Source organism: Mobula hypostoma, chromosome 4, assembly GCF_963921235.1.
Source record: "Mobula hypostoma chromosome 4, sMobHyp1.1, whole genome shotgun sequence".
Lineage (NCBI taxonomy): Eukaryota > Metazoa > Chordata > Chondrichthyes > Myliobatiformes > Myliobatidae > Mobula > Mobula hypostoma.
This window is the reverse complement of record NC_086100.1, coordinates 25,634,455-25,653,543: the sequence shown is the minus strand read 5'-3', so window position 1 is coordinate 25,653,543 and position 19,089 is coordinate 25,634,455. Positions and strand designations below refer to the sequence as shown.

At 42.2% G+C, this 19,089-nt stretch overlaps 2 protein-coding genes across 3 annotated transcripts in view; one reads left to right on the top strand and one right to left on the bottom strand.

The window, feature by feature from the left end:
* atr (ATR serine/threonine kinase) overlaps window positions 1-3,422 on the bottom strand; it is a 134,200-nt gene extending 130,778 nt beyond the window's left edge. The window contains exon 1 of the mRNA XM_063045415.1: window positions 3,025-3,422. The gene's annotated coding sequence lies outside the window, so the exon portion shown is untranslated. The remainder of the gene's footprint in view (window positions 1-3,024) is intronic.
* A 147-nt stretch (window positions 3,423-3,569) lies between these two features.
* The window catches only part of LOC134345184 (plastin-1-like), a 127,629-nt gene continuing 112,109 nt past the window's right edge, over window positions 3,570-19,089 (top strand). The window contains exon 1 of one of the 2 annotated variants that reach the window (XM_063045419.1): window positions 3,570-3,612. The gene's annotated coding sequence lies outside the window, so the exon portion shown is untranslated. Of the gene's footprint in view, window positions 3,662-19,089 lie in introns of both variants that reach the window. The other variant, XM_063045418.1, reaches the window with a different exon arrangement.

Below are 19,089 nucleotides of genomic sequence, written 5' to 3'. Positions count from 1 at the left end.
GGTCTGTAGTCTAGTGTTGTTTTGTGTTGTTTTTTTACATAGTTCAGTGTAGTTTTTGTATTGTTCATGTAGCACCATGGTCCTGAAAAACATTGTCTCGTTTTTACTGTGTACTGTACCAGCAGTAATGGTTGAAATAACAATAAAAAGTGACGACTTGAATTTTCTTGTGGGCAATCACAGTAAATACGAGAAACAATAGAATCAATGAAAGACCACACCCAACAGGATGGTCAAACAACCCCAATGTGAAAAAAAAGCTATAAACTGTACAAATACAAAAAGAAAGAGAAAAAAATAATAATAGTAGTAAGAAATAAATAAGCAATGAATATCAAGGTCAGAAGATGAAGAGCCCTTTAAAGTGAATCCAGTTCAGTAGGAACAGTTCCGTCATGGGGCAGGTGAAGTTTTCCCCTGTGGTTCGAGAGCCTGATGGTTGAGGGGTAATAACTGTTCCTGAACCTGGTGGTGTGGGTCCTAAGGGTCCTGTACCTTCTTCCTGATGGCAGTAGCGAGAAGAGTGCATGGCCTAGATGATGGGGGTCCTGTATTCCTGTGATAGTGCTTCGTACAGATGTGTTCCATGTAGGAAGTTCTTTACCCATGATGTCCTGGACCATATCCACTACTTTTTGTAGGCTTTTCCATACAAGGGCATTAGTGTCTCCACACCAGGCCATAATGCAAGCAGTCAAAATACTCTCCACCACATATCTATAGAAGTTTGTCAAAGTTTTAGATGATGTACCAAATCTTTATAGGCTTCTACAAAAGTAGAGGAAAGTAGAGATGTTGCAGTACTTTCTTTGTAATAACACTTAAATGCTGGACCCAGAAGAAATCCTCTGAAATACTAACACTGAAGAACTGTAAGTTGCTGTCCCTCTCCACCGCTGATCCCCAATGAGAACTGGCTTATGTACCGCTGGTTCCCTCCTGCAGTCAATAATCATCTCCTGGCTCTTGCTGACATTGAGTGAGAGGCCGTTGTTGTGGTACAACTCAGACAGATTTTCAATGTCCCTCTTATATGCTGATTTGTCACCATCCTTGATTCGGCCAATGACAGTGGTGTCATCAGCAGACTTAAATATGGAACTGGAGCTATGCTTAGCCTCACAATTATACATGTAAAGTGAGTAGAGCAGGGGACAAAGCAGCCTTATGGTGCACCTGTGCTGAGGGAGATTGTGGAGGAGATGTTGCCAATCCAAACGGACTGGGGTCTGCAACTGAGGGTCTAGTTGCACAAGGAAGTAATAACAACGAGGACTTGAAGCTTTTTGATTAGTTTTGAGGGGATGATAGTATTGTATTGAATGCTGAGCTGTTATCAATGAAGAGCATCTTGATGTCAGGTTTAGTATAACAGACATATCTCATTAAATTTGTTGTTTTACAGCAGCAACAGATAAAAATATACTATAAGTTGCAATTAGAAATATACTTTAAAAAATTAAATAACTAGTGCAAAAAAGAGAAAAAAATAATGAGGCAGTATTTATGGGTTCATTGTTCAGAAATCTGATGGCAAAGGGGAACAAAGGGGAAAAAGCTGTTCCTAAAACATTGAAAGCATGTCTTCTGACTCCCGTAGCTTCATTCTGATTGTGGTAATGAGAAGAGTGCATGTTCAGGGTGGTGGGGGCCTTTAATCATGGATGCCAGCTTTTTGAGGCATCACCTTTTGAAGACCTCCTCGATGGTGGGGAACATTTCCAAGCTCATACTATATTGGTGTCCCATTACCCCAGTATTTGCTCCTCTAGTTTAGTTCCAGATTGTCACAGTCGAGTTTATGGTCAAATGCACAAGCACATTCATGCATAGCTGCAGTGAAAATGTTACTTGGATCAGCATCACAGAACAGAGCCTCATAAAAGCAAGATTCACCAAAAGAAACATAAACACAATTTTTACAAGACAGTACAATTGGGAAAAAACAAGTCAGTGTTAGTGAAAAGTAGACATAGTATTGCTAAACTGTAGTGATTAGGGTTTTGCTGGTGATGCAAGAACCAAATGGTTGAAGGGAGTGCAGGACACGAGGCCTCAGTACTTCCTGCCTGATGGTAGCTGCAAAATGATGGCTTGGCCCCCATCATTGGAGATCTTTGATGATATATGTTGCCTTCTTAACACTTTAATTGTTGCATTGTTGTCTTTATGGTATTGATGATTGTGATTTGGTGTTTGATTAAAACGTGTTCTCCTAAGTGTTGTCTGCCTCCTGGAGTTTTCCACCTGTGGTTAAAGTGACCTTGCTTCTGAAATGGGGACAATATTTTCCCTATGGGCTTTAAGATTAGTTCCACTCCAGTGAGAAGTTGTTGGAAGGTTAAAACAAGCATGCTAAATATTTATGGTAGACTGCATATAAGCGAGAGATGCTCAATTAACACAAACAGAGTAGCTTTTCAAAATTCTTTTAATTTGTTATTATGCTGACATGCAACGCAGAAATCCAAGACGGGATGAAATTAAAGTACTGCAACTTCAGAAAACTAAATTTACAGAGTGCAGTAGGCTAATGGGTTACTTGAAGTTCAAATAAAAAGAAAACCACCACATGCTGGAAATCTGAATACAGCAATGAAAATGCCATGAGAATTGGAAATGAATTAATATTATTAGGTGTAATGGGTACAGTAAATAAATCAACTTTTGATGAGGAGTTTCCGTCGAAAAGATACTGCCTGACTTGTTGCCTTCTTCCAGTATTTAGTGTGTGTTGCTCTGGATCTGCAGAATCTCGTGTTTGTAACTTTAGATGCATAGGCTTTCTCAAGATTGGAATAATTTTGGTAAAATTTGATTAATTGAGTGATAGTGAAAGAGAATAAATAATACATAATATTTTAATTGCACAGAGATAATGAACTGAGTCTCTCTCTCCCTTCCTCCCCGATGCTGGGGAACACTACAACCCACAACCTCACTGTGTAATTACTACCACATATTCCCAATTCAGTTGGTATTTTATACTCGTTACATGGCCTTATATAAATTTTACAGACTTACCTCTATAACATGTCACAAGTGAAGCAGACACGAAGGATTATGTCCATAATGTAGTAAACCGATTACGGGATATTGGCAGTATTCACTTTGCAAGTTCCAAAAAGAAGAAAGTAATGGTTAGGGATTGAACACTGACAGAATAACTTCTACCAGCAAATGTTTTATATGCGCCTGAAACATTTTGACTAATGCAAGATTCTCGCAGTTCTGACCGAAGTTCAAGTCCAAGAGTCTGGCGCTTAAACTCTTCAACCTCCCTGTTCACAGCAGCTACCATTGTCGGTACACAGAAGGAATTACAAACTCGTCGTTAGCACAATAATGGAGAGCCTCTTTAATTTACCGAGCCTTTCTCCCCCTGTTTACAGGCAAAAGTATCCTACCATGGTCTTAGCAACCATTGCCTCCGTACCTACGTCCATTGCCCCACCTAAAAGCCCACCTCTCCATTTTCTGTCGATATGATTGGCTATATCGCTTGATTGAGGCCTGTAGTTGAGAGTAAACGAATCACCTGGAGAACTGGCGAGTTGTCAATAAAATGACATAAGCACAAGACTGCGCCCAGGTTACCTTTTCTCCTACGTGGTACGTACCCTTATTTACACCTGCTTTCAAAAGCCAGCAGATTCAACCAGTAAGTAATACAACTTTTAATTTTTAACACAAAAAATGTGCTTATTTGGTTTTGCAAAACATGGAGTTAAAATATTGACGTGTAGAATTAGCGGTTTGGTTCAGAATGGTAAAACGCTATACTTTTGAAAGGCTACTCTTGGCAAGTTGATAGCTATTTTTTAATTAGTTGAAGCTATTCGAAATAAGCTTCTGGCATGTTCTAACCCCGATGAATCGGATAACTTCTTAGCAGAACATTACAGAGTTTCTAAAAGATTATGGGTGGAATTTTGGTTAATATTATGAACTAACCCACTATTGTTGGAAACCAGTTTTCAGTTTGTGTTTCAAACCTTGGATTGTATTCAGCGCTAACGTTACACCAATCCTTTGTTAGACCGCTGAGCGATCTATTGAGGAGGTCTTGAATGTAGAATAAAACTTATTTTACCGTTTCACTTTAACAAAGCAGTCATTGGTTCAATGTTGCAGAGTTAATTCCTTATTGAATCTGCACGAAACCTTTCATTTACAGTTCTCCATGGCTGCGGTTCTTTACTTCACCGCTAATTGAACCGCTTGTATTCGGGATCAAAAGGCAAATCCATTATATTGTTTGGAGTAGCATAACGTATCTGAACAATTTGATCTTATGTATACTAGCATTTTGGTATTTTAACTTTTCTATTTAATGAAATTGTAATCAATAGGATACTTTAAAAGAAGGAAGTTCTAATTTTTTTTAGTATATTTTGCTCGGGTTTGGGAAGAATTTAATTTTACTGAGTTATCTCAGTTACAATCGACCGTTGCAACGCCACTTTGTACTTCTAGAATAAAACCATAAATTTGTATTTGTGCGTGACAGATTAGACATCTTTCCCGTAATTCATGTCGCAATGAAGAGCATAGACAAATGCAGCAGGGTTTAAAAATGGCCACATTAGTGGTCTCTTCTAGTGGAATGTATGGTGTGGGCTTTTGCCACCTACTTTCCTGCACTGAATTTTAGAGTTTTCACAAAGTCATAGAAAAGTACAGCCCAGGAACAGGCCCTTCAGCCCATCTAGTCTGTGCCAAGCCATTTAAGCTACCTACTCCCAGCCACCTGTACCAGGACCCTACCATCCACACATCTATCCAAACTCCTCTAAAATGTTGAAGGTGAACTGGCATGCACTGGCAGCTTCACTGCTGTGGAGTTGACAAGAGCAACAAAATTGCCCTCTCAATCAAAAAGTGGTCTCCATGCTTTTAAAATGTAAAACATTTCTCCGATTTAGTTCTGTTCATACCTGTTGCATTATGCTTTGTGGAACTTTATTGCATCTTTGAGTGTAGAAATCCATGACTAACTTGGTAATTAATAATAATGCAGCAAATGTGGCAGACAGTTTTCAAACGGGAATATGGCAATGAAAATTAAAAAAGAAACTGCAGATTCAGGAAATCCCGAATGAAATGGAAGGGCTCGGCAGGTCAGACATCAGCCTTGGAAGAGAAACGGATAATGGTTTGGGTCAGGGAGCTCTTATCTGAACTGAATTTTTTTTTAAAAAAAGCCCAGATAGAGTGAATGTAGAGAGGATGTTTCCAGTAGTGAGAGAGTCTAGGGCCAGAGAGTACAGCATCAGAATAAAGCAAAATCCATTTAGAACAGAGGCGAGAAGGAATGTCTTCAGTCAGAGGGTAGTGACTCTGTGGAGTTCATTGTAACAAGCAGGCCAAGTCATTGGGTATATTTAAAGCAGAGCTTGATGGGTTCTTGATTAGTAAGGGTATTGAAGGTGATGTGGAAGAGGATAGGGTTGAGAGGGAATAAACAGTCAGCTGTTCTTGAAGGGTGGAGCAGATCCAATGTGCCAAATGGCCTAATTCTGTTATGTGTCTTATTGTCTTTCTCTGTAGAGAAGCTGGCAGGAGACATGGATAATAACATTAAATTATCAAAGGTTGGGTTTTTGTTGAGTTCAGGCCTCCATCGGTCAGAGTTGACCATGGATATTGTGTCTTAACTGTCTGGATACACAAGCCTGGGCAGTACGATATGGAGAGCAAGCTCCCCCTCTCTGCACATCTAATGAACCCAAAGGAACGGCAACATTGATACAGTTTGGTACCAGCAACATTGTTGTCAGTCAGCAGTGAACTCCATTAGGGACTGCCTTAGGGACACCAACTCCAGATTTGTCCCTCGGGGTTTCCTCCCAAAGCCTTCTGCATTAGTGGGTACAGCCGTGAGGCAGTGGAAGTTTGAGATCAGAGTTTTCCTTCTCCTAGATGAGCTGCCAACTACGACTGACAAGCCCCATCTGCCCGAAGTGACTAGTTTTAAGCCATTAGTAACCCGCCTTTGCCCCTTCTGTCAGCAGAAACTGTTCCGCTGGGCTTAGTAGATTAGACACACATGAAGGCCAGGAGCTGAATTTGATTGTCAGAGGCTATTTGAGGTGCATGCCACTGGGAGCATTTAATAGGTAGTGGGAGCTTGTCCCCATTATCACCCTGGCTATAACAACCTTAAGGAACCTTAACAACACATACAAAATACTGGAAGAACTCAGCAGGCCAGGTAGTAATTATGGAAAAGAGTGCAGTCAATGTTTTGGGCTGAGACCCTTCAGCGTGACTGGAGAAAAAGAGATGAGGAGTCAGAGCTAGAAGGTAGGGGGAGGAGAGGAAGAAACACAAAGTGATAGGTGAAACTGGGAGGGGTGGAGTAAAGAGCTGGGAAGTTGATCAGTGAAAGAGGTACAGGGCTAGAGAAGGGGAGAATCTAATAGGATAGGACAGGAGGCCATGGAAGAAGGTGAAAAGTGGGAGGAGCACCAAAGGGAGGTGATGGGTGGGCAAGGAGATAAGGTGAGAGAGGGAAAGGGGGGTGGGGAATAGAGGAGCGGAGTGAGCATTACCAGAAGTTCAAGAAATTGATGTTCATGCCATCAGTTTGGAGGCTACCCAGGTGGAATATGTGTTGCTCCTCCAACCTGAGTGTGGCCTCATTGTGACAGTAGAGGAGGTCATGGATGGACATGTTGGAATGGGAAGTGGAATTAAAATGGGTGGCCACTGGGAGATCCCACTTTTTCTGGCAGACAGAGCACAGGTGCTCAGCAAAGCAGTGTCCTAATCTATGTCAGCTCTTACCGATATACAGGAGACCACACCAGGAGCACAGGATATAATAGATGACCCCAAAAGGCTCATGGGTGAAGTGTTGCCTCACCTGGAAGGACTGTTTGGGGCCCTGAATAATAATGAGGGAGGAGATGTAGCGGCAGGTTTAGCACTTGTTCCACTTGCAATAATAAATGCCAGGAGGGAGATTAGTGGGGAGGGATGAGTGGACAAGGGAGTCACGTAGGGAGCAATCCTTGCCGAAAGCAGAAAGTTGGGGGAGGAGGGAAAGATGTGCTTGGTAGTTGGATCCCATTGGAGATGGTAGAAGTTGTGGAGAATTATGTGCTGGACGTGGAGGCTGATGGGGTGATGGGTGAGGACAAGAACCCTATCCCTGGTGGGGTGGCGAGAGGATGGGGTGAGAGCACGATATGGAAGAGGTGTGACTGAGGGCAGAGTTGATGGTGGAGAAGGGAAGCCCCTTTCTTTGAAGAAAGAGGGCATCCCATTTGTTCTGGAATGAAAAGCCTTTTCCTGAGAGTAGATGCGGCAGAGCTGATGGAATTGAGGGAAGGGGGATGGCATTTTTACGAGTAACATGGTAGAGGTATAGACCAGGTAGCTGTGAGAGTCGGTGGGTTTGTAATAGACATCAGTGGATAAGCTGTCTCCAGAGATAGAGACTGAGATTGAGAAAGGAGAGGGAGCTGTCAGAAATGGACCAGGTAAATTTGAGGGCAGGATCAAAGTTGGAAGCAAAGTTGATGAAGTCAATGAGCTCTGCATGGGTGCAGGAAGCAGCACCCATGCAGTCATCAGTGTAGAGTCGGAAAAGTGGGGGCGTGACACCAGTGTAGGCTTGAACATAGATTGTTCCATGTAGCCAACAAAAAGGCAGGTATAGCTGAGACCCATGCAAATACCCATGGCTGCACCTTTTGTTTGAAGGAAGTGGGAGGAACCAAAGGAGAAATTATTGAAAGCTGGATGGAGGAGAGTGGTGGTGGAGGGGAACAGGTTGGGTTTGGTGTCCAGAAAGAAACTGAGAGTTTTGTGGCCTTCCTGGTAGGAGATGGAGGTGTATAACGACTGGACGTCCATGGTGAAAATAAAATGCTCGGGGCCAGGGAACTTAAAATCATTGAAAAGATTAAGAGCGTGTAAAGTGTCACAGATGTAGGTAGGAAGAGACTGAACGGGTTGGGCGGGAGGCTGTAAAACAGTCGAAGTATACAGATATGAGTTCAGTGGGACAGGAGCAAGCAGAAACAATGAGTCTACCTAGACAGGCTGGTTTGTGAATCTTGGGTAAGGGGTAGATATGGGAGGTGCTGGGTGAGGAAACTATGAGGTTGGTGGCAGTGAATGGGAGATCCCCAGAGCTAATAAAGCCATAAGACATAGGAGCAGAATTAGGGCACCTGGCCCATTGAGTCTGCTCCGCCATTCAATCATGGCTGATCCTTTTTTTTATTCTCCTCCTCAACCTCAGTTCCCGGCCTTTTCCCCATAACCTTTGATGCCATGTCCAATCAAGAACCTATCAATCTCTGCCTTAAATACAGCCAATGACCTGGCCTCCACAGCTGCCTGTGGCAACAAATTCCACAAATTCACCACCCTTTGGCTAAAGAAATGTCTCTGCATCTCTGTTTTGAAAGGATGCCCCTCTATCCTGAGGCTGTGCCCTCTTGTCCTACACTCTCCCATCATGGGGAACATCCTTTCCACATCTACTCTGTCTAGGCCTTTCAATATTCAAAAGGTTTCAATGAGATCTCCCCTCATCCTTCTGCATTACAGTGAGTACAGACCCAGAACTATCAAATGTTCCTCGTATGATAACCCTTTCATTCCTGGAATCATGCCTGTGAACCTCCTCTGGACCCTCTCCAATGCCAGCACATCTTTTCTAATATGAGGGGCCTAAAACTGTTCACAATACTCAAGGTGAGGCCCTGCTAGTGCCTTATAAAGCCTCAGCATCACATCCTTGCTCTTGTATTCTAGACCTCTTGAAATGAATGCTAATAAGGTCAGTCATGGCCTGGTGCTCCTTAGTGCGATCTTGTTGGAGGGGTATATAAGAGGAGGTATCTGACAGTTGTCACTAGGCTTCAGCAAGGTAGAAGTCTGTCCGCAAGATCAGTGCAGCATCACCCCCCCCCGCCTCCTTTATCCATAGTTTTAACGGTGAGGTTGGGATTGGTGCGGAGAGAGTGGCGAGGTGCATTCACAAGGAGTGAGGTTGGAATTGGAGAGAGGGGTGGTGAATTTAAGATGGTTGATGTCTCATCAGCAGTTGGCAATTAAAAGATCCAGAGCAGACAGAAGACCAGAGTGGGGTGTCCAGGAAGAGGAGGGTTGAAGACGGGAGCAGGGGTCATCAGTGCAGGGAGGAGAGTTTTTGCCAAAGAACTAGGCGCAGAGACAAAGGTAGCAGAAGAAGAGCTCAACATTATGGCGGGTGTGGAATTCACTGAGGTGTGGACACAAAAGGGACAAAGGTGAGGCCCTTACTGAGGACAGAATGTTCTTCCTCAGAGAGAGGAAGGTCAGAGGGGATGGTGAAGACCTTAAGGAACCTTAAGTTTGGGTAAGACCAGAATTTTTATTTGGAGATTTTGGAGGGGGATGGGTGTGGCGGACTAGGACGCTGTAGATTGATAACTAATTCTTAAAGTTATAGAGCCATACAACACAGTTTCTCACATATAGTGTCCATTTTTCCCATTGCAACTCTACAGTCCTTTCACTTACCCACATTTCCTCTTTCTGTGCCTTAACAAATCAAGTGCTTGTCAAGATGTTTCTTAAATATTGTGAGATTAAACTTCCTACAACTGATAGTTTTTCTCCCCCCTCATACTACACTGGGATGTTGGGTCTGAATTGTCATCAGGCTTTCAGGTAGACTTCAGCCCAGTATCTTTTGAGGGCATTGAGAATAAACTGAGAGCATTTCTACTGATGAAACATAGGTTGTATTTAATCTAAAGTTAAGTTTTAAAGAAAGTTTGATCCAATTAGCAATCATGGCTTGGAATTGCATGTGCCAGTGTTAATCAGTTGCAGATTCCTTGCTGCATCATGTGAAGTAAATGGAAATGGGCTGTTGCCCAATTTTTTATGCTGTGCTTGAACTTTTGATGTGGTACTTTGGGAAGTTGAGCAGAGATGGTGCTTTGCTCAAATGGACAAAGTACTGATGCACTATTAAAGAGTTTTGGCACACATTGGATATGTGTATCAGACAAATCATTGACTGACTTCTGCACTCATCCCCTTGACTAGAACAGGAACAAACACTAGCAAATGTGTGGAAGTAAAACAATCAACGTTAAATTGCTAGAAACTGTTTTATTTGCCACTACTTGATATCTTTAACTTATGATTTAGCTTTACCTTGTCAAGCATTCTGTTTAGGTGGTATGATATATTTGAAAAAAATAATAAATGTGGAAACCTCTACAAAGCATTGGAGATACCAATATATACATTATATTCTTTTATGGACATTGTCATACTAATTGCATGATTTTTTTTTTAAAAAAAGGAGACCAGCACAATTTGTGGAATCATTTTGCTTCCTGTGAAGTACTATGCTATTAAAAATATAAGGCTGAACATGTAGTGTCTCTGAAATTCAGAAATGTTGTCTGTAGTAGGGTGGTTGTGGAGGCCAAGTTTTTATGTATATTGGTCAGGGTATGAAGGGATATGGGGGAGAGATCAAAAGATTGGGGCTGAAAGGGAAAATGGATCAGCCATGATGAATGGATAGAGGAGACAGACTCAGTGGGCCAAATAGCCTGATTCTGCTCCTGTATCTTGTGGTCTTATGGAAAAGGTTCACTTCAAAATACTCCTCAACAGGGCATAGATATGCCATATGAGTCACTGGGGTGGTGTTGGGTCTTGATATTTTTGTAAATCAAAAATGAAGTATAAAACTTGCTGCTTACAACTGTTTTTAATTAAGCACTACAAGAACGAAGAACTTAGAGGAGAAAAATAGTGAAGAGCAAAAGCAAACTGTATTAGCAAGGGGGAAGACAGAGACAGATCAAACCAACATGGTTTGGTCTTCTTATGCCAGATTGCTGAAAACAGTAAATTCCATCCAAATTCCATTGCTTGAATTAACCAATAAGATCGCCCCTATTCAAGTAATGCAATGGCTGCCACTGAAATGAAGTAGCTTCCAGAAAGATAAAGGCAACTGCAACCACTTTCTTTTTAAAAAAACACACCAAACAATAACATGTAAATAGGTAATTATATAAAATTACAGACATAAGGAAGTTAAACTACAAGGGGAAAATAACAATTATACAGTTCAATCCAGCAGTTATCTGCAGTAGACTAGGGATGCATACTCAAATATTTAATTTTGGTTCTTTTGCCTGTTATATCAACTTGAATAATATCAACTTGACTATTTTCAATCAGCCCACAGATAATAATTAATGGTCCTAGACTACACCTGTGGCTTTTTCATAAATAACCCAATCCCCTGGTAAAAGATGACATCATTGCTGCAATTTTGCACATTGAGTGTTTGCCTTCCATGATGAAAAGCCACAATTTACACGTGAGCAACACAAAATGCTAGAAGAACCAGCTGATTTCCAGCAACTGCAGAATCTCTTGTGTTTATTATTTACATGTGTGATTTAATTACTGTTTAATTTGTCCTTGAACATTACAGTTGGGTCCAGTTTTCATAATACTGCATGATTTTGTGCATTTTTAAAAATTACAAACGTACTTCAGAATCATCATATATTTGATTGGTATGCAGAAAACCATTCTCTGTTTTAAGGAAGATACTAAGTTTTTCTGTTGCTGTAAAGTTTGAAGTGTTAATTTTTTAGAAAAAGGTAAGTGCTTCAAGATTGAAAGTGCATGAACAGATGAGATGGTCACAAGGTATTGCAGATACTGGAATCTGGAGCAAAGAACTCAGCAGGTTGGGCAACATCTGTTTGGGAGGGGGTTTAGTAACTGTTAATGTTTCTGGTTGAGAGCCTGCATCTATACTGAGGTGCAGATACTGCTTGACATGCTGAGTTCAACTAGTTTATTTTTCATGATGGACAAGGTGAACTGTACATTACACATGAAAACTGTAATGACATAGTGGGACCTGTAAGATATGGGTATGTATTTCTTAGCTCCTGGATCATAACTGAGAACCGTCTGAAAGTCACACCAGTCAGATAGCCCTGCTTATCTGCTTACAAGTGATCTTTGACCATATAAGGACATGATACCTTCAGCTTGCAACCTTTGAATCTGATTCATTACTCGAGTAAATATAGATCTAATTAAAAACTCTTGCATGATTTTATGATGCTTAAGCATAGTAAATCATTTGGGAAGGAATACACTCAGCACAAACTCTAACATAGAATGGCATGCAACAGGATTAAGATGATCAGAGGTCGATGGGAGACCAAGTTCAATATCATAACGTGGTACCTGGAAATAGTACACTTGTAACAACTACTTTCTGGTAGGTCTATGTGTAATAAGTGGGAGACATTCAAAAATGGGGGGGAAAATGAGTTAGTATTCAGGACCAGGAGGGTGAAAGAAGAGGACTTTCTGTCCAAGGAACCCTGGATACCAAGGGATATCAGGGGATGATAGTGGGAGTTGGGGTGGGTAGAGAGAATGAAAGATATGACTGGTTTAGAAAACTACAAGAAGGAAGGGTCCTTCAGGAGTATTTATATTTCTGTTAGAGATACAGTGCAGAATAGGCCTCCTGGTCACTTGAGCTGCCCTGCCTGCAACCCACTGATTTTAACGCTAGCCTAATGGTGGGACAATTTACAATGACCAATTGATCTACTAACTGATGTGTTTTTGACTGTGGGAGGAAACTGGAGCACCCAGAGAAATCCATGCTTTCTCAGAAGTACAAACGTCTTGCATACGTATGACATCAGAATTGAACTCTGAGCTCCACCCCGTGTTGTAATGGTGTCATGGTAAATGATGTGCTACCATGGCGCCCAAGTATAAGAAGTATAGGGAGAAATACAGAGTTAAAAGACAAGGCATGAAATGTCTCAAGTGGTTGAGATCAAGGAAACTTCCAAACATTTTATAAACCTATTAAGGGTTAGAATGTAACCAGGGAAAAAGTAGGGTCCATAAGGTGGCAAATGGCATTCATAGAGCTGGACAACATAGCTAAGGTCTTAAATGAATACTTCTCATCTGTAGTCAGTGAGAAGGGCATAGTAGTTTGAGAATTTTGGTGTTGGGGGCAGTGAAGTTCTCAAGTTTATTGAAAAAGGAGGTATTGGATATCTTAGCGGGCATAAAGGTTGATAAAGCTCAAAGCCTCTTGAAGTGTATCCTAGATGGTAATGGGGGCTACCTAAGTGCTTTTTTGTAGTAAAGTCTTATCAAATGAAGGGTTAAATTAAAAACCCTCACTTCCCTCTTGGGTAGATCAAAATGATCCCCCGACACTACTTTGAGGAAGAGTTAATATAGGCATCTGTTAGTCTCATGAGACCATGGATTTGCGCCTTGGAAGGTTTCCAGGGTGCAGGCCTGGGCAAGGTTGTATGGAAGACCAGCAGTTGCCCACGCTGCAAGTCTCCCCGCTCCACACCACCGATGTTGTCCAGGGGAAGGGCATTAGGACCCATACAGCTTGGCATTGGTGTCGTCACAGAGCAATGTGTGGTAAAGTACTTTGCTCAAGGACACACACAGTGTCTCAGCCAAGGCTCGAACTAGCGACCTTTGAATCACTAGACGAATGCCTCAACCACTTGGCCACGTGCCGACAGGAAGAGTAGGAAAGATCATTCAATGTTATCGGACAGACTTTTCCCTGTATCAGTTTTATCAAAGCTGCTTATTTGGTTATCACGGGCTGATGATAGGAGCTTTCTTTGCACAGTGGCGTACAATAAATTGGGATACATCATTGTGGCCCAATTAAACAGCTGCCCCAATTAGCCAAACTTTCATGGAGATAGTTAAAAGGTACGAAAAAGACAAACTATTGTTTAACTAATTAGAACACTGCCAATATCCCGACAATACTGTAAAACTGTTAAATTGAGGAATTTATCTGCTGTATACTTTGGATTGACTGTAAATTAACAAAATCAGCACAAACACCTCATGTAGATAATGTTCATACAATGAGGATTACATCCTCTGAATCTTGATTTTTCATTGTAACGTTCATTGTCAATGCCTTCGTGATTCCTTACTTGTTGAAGTAGGGAAATCGTTTAATTTTAACCCTGTCAGAAAAAGCGGGATCTCCTAGTGGCCACCCATTTTAATTCCACTTCCCATTCTCATTCCGATATGTGTATCCATGGCCTCATCTGCTGTCGCGATGAGGCCACACTCCGGTTGGAGGAACAACAACTTGTATTCTGTCTGGGTAGCCACCAACCTGATGGCATGAGCATTGATCTCTTGAACTTCCTCCACCCCCCCCAACCCCACTTCATTCCCCATCCCCTTTTCCCTCTCTCACCTTATCGCCTTGCCTGCCCATCACCTCCCTCTTTTATCTTCCATGGCCTTCAGTCCTCTCCGATTAGATTTCCCCCTTCTCCAGCCCTGTACATCTTTCACCAATCAACTTCCCGTTTCTTTACTTCACCCCTCTCCCTCCCAGTTTCACCTGTCACCTTGTGTTTCTCTCTCCCCTTCCCCCACCTTTTACCTCTGCTCCTCATCCTTTTCTGTCTCCAGTCCTGCTGAAGAGTCTCAGCCCGAAATGCGACTGTACTCTTTTCCGTAGATGCTGCCTGGTCTGCTGAGTTCCTCCAGCATTTTGTGTGTGTTGTTTTGATTTCCAGCATCCGTATATTTTCTCTTGTTAGTGACTCTAATAATAAACACTTTTTATATGGAAAATTGTGGTAACTGATCATCACAAACAATGAAGAAGCAAGCAAAGGTGAAGCTGATCCGAAGGTTGAGGTGTGTGGGTGCGAGACAGTCGGAGTGAGATCGAGGCATGCTCGAGATGGAGTTAGCGTTGGCAAAGTGGTGGAAAAGTCGGAGTGTAGGAGTTTGGAAGCCCATTCACCTGAATTGAGAGTGATTTGAGATTGACCTAAGTGCCAGTCCGATTTGGAAAGGTGGAATATAGGCCGGAACGCGATGATGGGGTCCAGGCCCAGAGAGTATTGCTTTGTTGAGGGCTGGGTCTGAGTACGAGGGATGACCTGGTGTTTGGACAATTTAAACGCCAGGCCAGGTGGACTGGAAAAGCAGGGTGTTGGGACTGGAGGTGGAGGTGGGGGTCGGGGCTGGTTCTGCTCCGTGACATTTATTCCACTCTCCTCGGTGCTGAGATTGTGCCCTGCTCTGCCTGCTTTGGGCTTAGTGGCTGTGAGCTTCATGACTATTCACCCTGCTGTGTAAAGAACTGTCACTGAGGCTATGCGGTTGCCCCGGACTTCAGGTCTATGGACTTAATTTCGTCCTGAATGCTGTTGCTTGCCTTTATTTGTTTTTCTTTCTGCACCTTGTTTGTTGGTTGTTTTTTTCAAAATTTGATTCTTTCAGGTTTCTTGTTTTGCGGCTGCCTGTAAACTGATGAATCTCAAGGGTGTAAAATTTATATATGCTTTGATAATTGTACTTTGAAACAGGTATTATGCATCAAATATCAAGTGTGGTCAGATTGAAAAGAAGTTTCCTTCAAAAGATACTTGTGACTATCGCTGCAATTGCACAAGGTTAACTAATGTCACATGATATTTATCAAGATATTTTTATTTCAACATGTTAATTTGCTACCTAAAGTGAATTGAATTTTTGAGTTTAATTGTCACACTTGGAAGAATCAGCAGCAGGATAGCATCTTCTTGGAGCCTGTTCTACCATTTGTTGATTATGTACAATTTCTATTTCAAAACAATTTTCCTGTACTATTGTTCTGATCAATCACTCTTTTGAATGACTTGATGGCTAAGTCTCCCATGTAGAAACTTACAAAGGTGCACCTTGCTCTGAATGAAGAAATGTCCCCTTGCCTCAGTTCTAAATAGTCTATCCCTTATTTTTGACATTGTAATCAATCTTGATTCTAAACTTCAATATGAGGAAATCTGCAGATGCTGGAAATTCAAGCAACATACAAAAAAAAATGCTGGTGAATGCAGCAGGCCAGGCAGCATCTATGTCCTATATCCCTTTGTCCTGTCTCGGCCCGAAACGTCGACTGTACCTCCCTATAGATGCTGCCTGGCCTGCTGTGTTCACCAGCATTGTTTATGTGTGTTGCTTGATTCTAAACTTGTCCACCAGTGGTAACTGCTTTCCCCACCCCACTTCCCCTCCACTCCTCAACATCCATTGCATTGAGCCCTTTAAGAATTTTGAGAGTTTCAATGAGTTCTTCTCAGGTGTCAAATAGATTAGATTATGAGGACACTCAGTCCTCATTTATTGTCATTTAGAAATGCATGCATTAAAAAATATACAATGTTCTTCCAGAATGATATCACAAGAAAACACAGAACAAACCAAGACTAAAACTGACAAAACCACATAATTATAACATATAGTTACAACAGTGCAAAGCAATGCCATAATTTGATAAAGAACAGACCATGGGCACGGTAAAAAAAAAGTCTCAAAGTCCGGATAGACTCAACATCTTACGCAGGCAGCAGAAGGGAGGAACTCTCCCTGCCATGAACCTCTAAGCGCCGCCAACTTGCTGATGCAGCACCATTGGAAGCACCCGACTGCAGCGGACTCTGAGTCCGTCTGAAAACTTTAAGCCTCCGACCAGCCCCTCCGACACAGCCTCTCCGAGCACCATCCCCTGCCGAGCGCTTTGACCCCACCCCGGCTGCCAAGCAACAAGCAAAGCCGAGGACTCGGGGCCTTCCCCTCCAGAGATTCTGGACCACACAGTAGCAGCAGCTCCATCTCTTCTTATGCAACTAACCCATCATGCCTAAAGCCTCGATAGTGAACAATTAGCGCACTCCTACTATGGCAATTGCAGCTTTTTTTAGTAACGAGAAGATCAAAATGGTACATGGTCTTGGTGTGGTCTTGAACATCCAAAACATTCAATTTTGAATGTTCAGCTGCATTTTTTATTACTTAAATACTAAGGATAATTTAAAAAATTATCCCCCATTTTCTCTCACTTCCTCACTTGGACAGTCCCCAGGATTGAGGGGGACTTGTGTTCATATGGGTTAAAATGAAAAGAAGATTTTGCCCTTGTGAATACTGTTCCATGTAGGGTGGCAGTCATTCTCTATCTCCTGGCACATGGATGAATGAAAAACTGAGGGCTATGCAGGAGAGAAGGGTTAGATTGATCTTGGAGAAAGTTCACCATGAACCAAAGGGCCTGTACTATTCTATAATGTTCTATGATCTATACCTGTTTGAGAACATGGGTGGTGTATCTATCTAAGTGAAAGGTGTTTACATTTGAAGTTAGAAGTACTAATTGTATAGTCAGATGGGTGGCAGTGGTAGTGCAATATTCTTTACCTGGAATTTAGGGAAGAAAATCATTTATAATTCCTGCAGGTCAAGTCTTTCTGCACTATTTATTTTCCTTTCTGCAACCTCTAGTAATTCCACAATGTATTGCACTGTACTGCCTCTGCAAAACATTAAATTGCACATGTGAGTGATAATGACTCTAATTCTGATTCTATTAATCTGTGCTGTATATGTGTCAATATTACCAAAGTATGTAGCTCTACTTGATATTTCTACTTGAAACAGTTCAACTTTTAAATCCGAGATAACATTCTGCAGACCGATCTAGTAAGTAATTGCAATTTATTTCCAAGTGAGTCAATACATTAGTGAGATAAAAACAGGTTATTTGTTCAGCAAGTAAAAATCCTATTCCCATTCCTACATATTAATGCATGGCCAATTCTTCAGCCATGTTGAGGCCTTTGACAAGGTGCCACACATGAGGCTACTTAACAGGATAAGAGCCCATGGAATTACGAGAAAGTTACATATGTGGATAGAGCGTTGGCTGATTGGCAGGAAACAGAGAGTGGGAATAAAGGGATCCTGTTCTGGTTGGCTGCCGGTTACCAGTGGTGTTCCACAGGGATCAGTGTTGGGGCCGCTTCTTTTTACATTGTACATCAACGATTTGGATTATGGAATAGATGGCTTTGTGGCTAAGTTTGCTGACGATACGAAGATAGGTGGAGGGGCCGGTAGTGCTGAGGAAACGGCGAGTCTGCAGAGAGACTTGGATAAATTGGAAGAATGGGCAGAGAAGTGGCAAATGAAGTACAATGTTGGAAAGTGTATGGTTATGCACTTTGGCAGAAAAAATAAACGGGCAGACTATTATTTAAATAGGGAAAGAATTCAAAGTTCTGAGATGCAATGAGACTTGGGAGTCCTCGTACAGGATACCCTTAAGGTTAACCTCCAGGTTGAGTCAGTAGTGAAGAAGGCGAATGCAATGTTGTCATTCATTTCTAGAGGAATAGAGTATAGGAGCAAGGATGTGATGTTGAGGCTCTATAAGGCGCTGGTGAGACCTCACTTGGAATACTGTGGGCAGCTTTGGTCTCCTTATTTAAGAAAGGATGTGCTGACGTTGGAGAGGGTACAGAGAAGATTCACTAGAATGATTCCGGGAATGAGAGGGTTAACATATGAGGAACGTTTGTCCGCTCTTGGACTGTATTCCTTGGAGTTTAGAAGAGTGAGGGGAGACCTCATAGAAACATTTCGAATTTTAAAAGGCATGGACAAAGTGGATGTGGCAAAGTTGTTTCCCATGATGGGGGAGTCTAGTACCAGAGGGCATGACTTAAGGATTGAAGGGCGCCCATCCAGAACAGAAATGCAAAGAAATTTTTTTCGCCAGAGGGTGGTGAATCTATGGAATTTGTTGCCATGGGCGGCAGTGGAGGCCAAGTTATTGGGTGTATTTAAGGCAGAGATTGATAGGTATCTGAGTAGCCAGGGCACCAAAGGTTATGGTGAGAAGGCTGGGGAGTGGGACTAAATAGGAGAAAATGGATCAGCTCATGATAAAATGGCGGACCAGACTCAATGGGCCGAATGGCCTACTTCTGCTCCTTTGTCTTACGGTCACTCAGACTGGAGGAGCAGCACTTTGTCTTCCATCTGGATAGCCTCCAACCTGATGGCATGAACACTGATTTCTCCAACTTCTGGTAATTTTCACCCTACCCCTTCCCTCTTCGCAACCTGCCTCTCCTTCCGTTTCTCCCATGATCCACTCTCCTCCCCGATCAGATCATTTATCCAGCCCTTTGCCTTTTCCTCCTTTCACCTTTTCAGCTTCTA